This window comes from Hyperolius riggenbachi, chromosome 2, assembly GCF_040937935.1.
Source record: "Hyperolius riggenbachi isolate aHypRig1 chromosome 2, aHypRig1.pri, whole genome shotgun sequence".
NCBI lineage: Eukaryota > Metazoa > Chordata > Amphibia > Anura > Hyperoliidae > Hyperolius > Hyperolius riggenbachi.
The window spans coordinates 322,680,848-322,686,847 of NC_090647.1; positions in this window are offsets into that span (position 1 = coordinate 322,680,848).

Consider the following 6,000-nt stretch of genomic DNA (forward strand, 5'->3'; position numbering starts at 1 on the left):
GAAAGGCTGCAGTAAGACAGGCCACATTAGAACAGTTATAGGATAGAAGAAATCAGGCTTAAAATTGTGTTACAGAGTCTCTTTAAGAGACCAGAACTAGCCTGTACCAAATAGATTAAATGTCTAACATTTTGTATTGCATTTGACCTAAAGTGTAAGCAAATTTAACCCCTTCCCAACTGCCTAATGCTCATTGTTATGGCTGTGCAGCGAGCAGTTAAAGCTGCAGAGCACTAAATAAAATAATTACCCTGGTCCCTAGGAGGTGTAAGCCTATGGTCCTCAACTGGTTAATATAGTGCATCCCAGGTCATACAAAGGTACCTCAGGGCTGGAGCATATGGAGAAGCGATCGTACAACCATGCAATGGATTTATTAATAGTTAAACACCAAGTAACCAGCTCCAACTAAAGATTTCCCTTAAATTGTTCTAGCAGCCTGCCTGCTAGAACAATATAAAAAAAAACACAAGAAAACATGGATGAGTCCAATATTCTGGGATCTAATGAATTAGAAAATAAACAGATTGATCTGCATCGGTTATGTTTCATGTCTTGTGCAGCAGCAGCTTGTGCCTTAGAGAACAAGACTGGGATAAAACTAATTGGAAAATAAACAGACTGATCTGCACTGGCTATGTTTAATGTCTTACAGAGCTCCTTGTTGCTTAAAGTAACCTGAACTATGACGTATATCTCCTACAGCCTTAAAGAGAAACTCCAACCAAGAATTGAACTTTATCCCAATCAGTAGCTGATACCCCCTTTTACATGAGAAATTGAATGATTTTCACAAACAGACCATCAGGGGGCGCTGTGTGACTAATTTTGTGCTGAAACCCCTCCCACAAGAGGCTCTAAATACCGCGGTACTCTGGGCAAACTGCCACAATGTAACAATGTTCACAGACAGGAAATGGCTGTTTAAAGCTGTCTGTAACAGCCAGAGCAGCTAGAAACCGCTACATAACTTGCCCACAGTAACAATGTCACCATGTAATACATGTCAGAATGTGAATCTGGGAGAGGAAAGATTTTACAATGAGCAAACACTGACTAAATCATTTATACATAATTATTGTAAAAATGAAGCACTTTTTTTTATTAAATTATTTTCACTGGAGTTCCTCTTTAACTCCACTTGTAAGATGTTTACATCCAATGTATGGTCCTTTTTATATACCAGTAAATTGGTCAGTGGAGGGACCACTACTTGAAGGCTATGCTTCTGTGTTAGGGCCGGTTCACACTGCACAGATCAAAAACTGATCCATGAAACAGACCAATTTTTATTGGGTATCGGTCTGTCATCCGTGACCCTCTGTTTCATTAGTGATCTGTCAATGCAACGCATACGTTGTTCCGAACAAAACTGCAGCCTCCCCAAACTTGTGCTCTGTTTGGTGGAATGGGCTGAACAGATCCCATTGATTAGCATAGAATCTGTTTGCATCCATTAGGATCTGTTCCTTTTCTTAACATTAAATATAATTAAAAAAAAAAAGTAAATATCTGTATTCTAGTCCCTCAGTTTACAGTTTCCAACCAGATGGAAACCCTGTATGCAAGCGTGCATCACTTCCTGCTTGGCCAGTTGCCAGACAAGGAATGCCGCGCAATAGCATGGTTTTCCATGAAGGCCCGTTTTTGACAGTGCTGTGTGATGCATTGCTGGCGCTGGTTTCCAGTCTGAAACCAGCCTTAAGCTGCACCATGTGTGGTTGTCTTGGATAATCCCCTTCTCAGTGGCGTAACTAAGGCACTTGGGGCCCCAGTATGAGTTTTACATGGGGCCCAAAGCACTCTAATATGGAGCCCCAAAACCTACCTAGGAGAGCTGCAGTGTCAGAAAGTTGTATTTACAGTAAGGAAACTATTTAAGGATTACCACTATGCAATGCACATATAGAGGTGATCATTACCAGCATAGCACCAACAACAAAAAATGCGGTCACAGCCTCTGCATCCCCTATTGCTACACCACTGCCCCAAATCAAAAATCATTTTTTTATTTTTATCTGATAATCAAGGATACTAACCAGGCAATTCAAAAGTTTAAAGTCACAATTACATTTCTTGTTGATAAATGATCATTCCCCAGTTTACCTGACTCTTATTCGGTACATCTGCTGCACAAAGGAAGTTGCAGGGCATGTCGGGTTGTCTTTTTTTTTTTTTTTTGCTTCTTTTCTTTCCTCTCAGACTTAACCAATGCAGCCTGATTGGTAGAAGCCTCCCCCCCCCCCTCCCCTGTTTTCCCCTGCCAAACCTCTGTTCTTCTCTGGCCAATATTTCTCATGCTGAGACAATGCACTTTCTATTGCAGTGCTGGGTGGGAGTACCTGAAGACTGAGAACCAGTATTGTACCCTACCATATAGAGTGGGATGCGAAAGTTTGGGCAACCATGTTAATTTTCATGATTTTTCTATATAAATCGTTGGTTGTTATGATAAAAAATGTCAGTTAAATATATCATATAGGAGACACACTCTCATTCTTGGAATGCTGTTCTTTTTCCTCTTTCCCCTTGATATGCCCAAATAACTCAATTTTAATTTAATTAGTCCACAGCACCTTATTCCAAAATGAAGCAGGTTTGTCCAAATGTGCTTTAGCATACCTCAATCGGCTCGGTTTGTGCTGTGGGTGGAGAAAAGGCTTCCTCTGCATCACTCTCACATACAGCATCACTCTCACATACAGCATCTCCTTGTGTAAAGTGCGCCAAATGGTTGAACGAAGCACAGTGACTCCATCTGCAGCAAGATGATGTTGTAGGTCTTTGGTGCTGGTCTGTGGGTTGTCTGACTGTTCTCACCATTCATCGCTTCTGTCTAGCTGAGATGTTTCTTGGTCTGCCACATCGAGCCTTAACTTGAACTGAGCCTGTGGTCTTCCATTTCCTCAATATGTTCTTAACTGTGGAAACAGACAGCTGAAATCTCTGAGACAGCTTGCTGTATCCTTCCCCTAAACCATGAGGTAAACAATCTTTGTCTTCCAGTTATTTGAGACCCCCATGTTGCTACTCTTCAGAGAAAATTAAGAGGTAAACTTACAACTGCCCCCCTTAAATACTCTCTCATAATTGGATTTACCTGTGTATGTAGGTCAGGGGTCACTGAGCTTACCAAGCCAATTTGAGTTCCAATAATTAGTTCTAAAGATTTTTGGAATCAATAAAATGAAAACCGTGCCCAAATGTAGTTTTATTTAAACAATTATTGTGCACTTTCTGTAAATCCAATAAACTTCATTTCACTTCTCAAATATCACTGTGTGTCTCCTATATGATATATTAACTGACATTTTTATTGTAACAGCCACGATTATACAGGAAAATCATGACAATTAATAAGGTTGCCCAAACTTTTACATCCCACTGTATTACTGTGAGCCATATACAAATTATGCACCAGAATATAATACAGCAAGATAATATCAAATTAACAGGTGCTGCCAATGCACACGAAGGATGAATAGTTACCCAGATAAAGCAGATACCCAAGCGACATACAGTGTTGACCAGGACTTTGTCACTTGCCATTAGTATGATCATTCTATTAAATGGACTTTTATTTGATATCCACAGGAAGAAAAGAAGATCAGACAAAAAAGGGTGTGTGTAGCATTGTTGTATAAACAATTACCAATCAGGACATTGATTAACCTCCTGGGCGTTTTGATTCCTAATTTTTTTTTCATGTAGCTAGCCTATCACTAGATTCCCCCCTCCCACCCTTCCGATCACAAGCTGATGATCAAACCCATCAGGAAATCCCGTTCTGAACGGGATTTCCTGTAAGGCTTTCCCCATTGCCATGGCGATGACTGAATGACATCATCGACGTCGTGACGTCACAGGGAGTCCCGATCCACCCCATAGCGCAGCCTGGTAGTGATTGGCCAGGCTGCACAAGGGGACTGCGGAGGGGGGGGCCCTCTTTCGCTGCGGGTAGTGGCGCATCGGCGGCGAGCGAGTAAGACACGCAGCTAGCAAAGTGCTAGCTGCGTGTATAAAAAAAGAATTATGCAAATCGGCCCACCAGGGCCTGAGCAATCCACCGCGGCGCTGAGCTCGTCCGTAATGCCCAGGTGGTTAATGCCTGGTACACACCATGCTATTTCCCATCAGACTGGCGGTCAAATGGAACATTTCCAGCAGGTCCAATCTGATTTCTGATTGTTTATCTGATCACTGCTATACAAAATCGAGAAGAAAAACGTTTGGATATCACCTGTCGGAAATTGATTTGACCGCCAATCTGACGGAAAATTGCATGGTGTGTACCAGGCATAAGAATCATTTTAATCTGTCTGTCTTTATTAGGAATTAGAACCATTGAAGTGGTATTGTACTCAAATTGCATCTATGGCAGGGGTCTCAAACTCGCGGCCCACGGGCCATTTGCGGCCCTCGATACAATATTTTGTGGCCCTCGCCAGCAAAAGAGACACGGAAGCAAACTATTTTTGCCTATTTTACCTTATAGTTCGCTTCAGTGCTCCCAAGTAATCCGCCACATCCCCGCCGCTAAATGAGGGCTGCAGAGCCCCTAAATCCCCCGGGCAAACATCCATGACTGCGCTGAGGGGCAGAGCTTCCAGCTGTAGCTCTGCCCCTCCTGACATCAATCGCCGCACGGATCGCTGCCTCTCCCCGCCCCTTTCTGTGAAGGAAGAGTGAGAGGGGCAGGCAAAAGCGGCAATCTGCCGCGATTGACGTCAGGAGGGGCAGAGCTGAAAGCTCTGCCCCTTCCAGGAAAAGCCGACTGATTGCCCCCCGGGCGATTTGGGGGCTCTGCAGCCCTCGTTTTGCGGCGGGGACACGTGAAATCCCTTATGCGGCCCAGCCTCATCCTGACTTTGCCTCCTGCGGCCCCCAGGTAAATTGAGTTTGAGACCCCTGATCTATGGTCTACTCTAAAGCATTAAAGGAAACTCAAGAACGAAGCAAATAAAAACATACGATACTTACCTGGAGCTTCCTCTAGCCCCTTTCAGGCTGTGGCTCCCTCGCTGTCCCCCTGGGCTGCTTTGATCCTCCTCTAGCGCCTCTTCCTCCATTCCCCGCCAGTCTGGCTGTACTGCGCATGCATGGCCCGGCCACCGCACCCCATCACGCTCCCGTTACCAACAGTGTTTTGCATGGGCGCAGAACACTCCAGTTGACGGATGTGGGATAGGGCACATGCCCAGTATGCGCAGAATCGAGGAGACCAGGCCGGCCAGCAGAGGAAGTAGGCATCCCAGAAGGTTGGCTAGGGAGGCCAAGGTCTAAAGAGGGCTGAAGGAAGCATAAATGCTTTCATTAAGTTTGTCTCGGGTACCCTTTAACCACTTGAGGACAACAGTCGTAAACCCCCCTAAAGACCAGGCCAATTTTAACTAAAATGGCCACTGCAGCTTAAGGCCAAGCTGCAGGGCTGCACAACACAGCATACGAGTAATTCTCTTCCCCCCCCCCCCCTCATTTCCCCCCACCAACAGAGCTCTTTGTTGGTTGGGTCTGATCGCCCCTTAGGTGTTTGTTTGTTTTTTAATAAATATTTAGTTGTCTGTTTTTAAACAAATGTACTTTTTTTTTTTCTTCTCATTCCCCTCCCTCCAGCCAGCCAGCCAATCCTGCGATCGGCTCTCATAGGCTTCAGCCTATGAGAGCCGATTGCTCTCTTGTCCCCCAGGGAGACAGCCGTGTCACACGGCTGTCCCCAGTACAGCGCTGCTGCTGATCGCAGCACTGTACTATGTAAATAGATGGCGATCACGCCATCTAACGCCGCTCGGAGACTGAGGAGGGGGCGGAGCTCCGCCCCCGAGCAGGAGATGCGCGCGATCTCCTGCAAATCAGTGCCCCAGGACTTGACGCCAATTGGCGTTAGGCGGTCCTGGGGCTGCCGCCACGGCCACGCCCATTGGCATTAGCCGGTCGGCAAGAAGTTAAACACAGCATAACATGCACAGCTAAATCCATCTGACAAATGCTACTCCCCAAGTT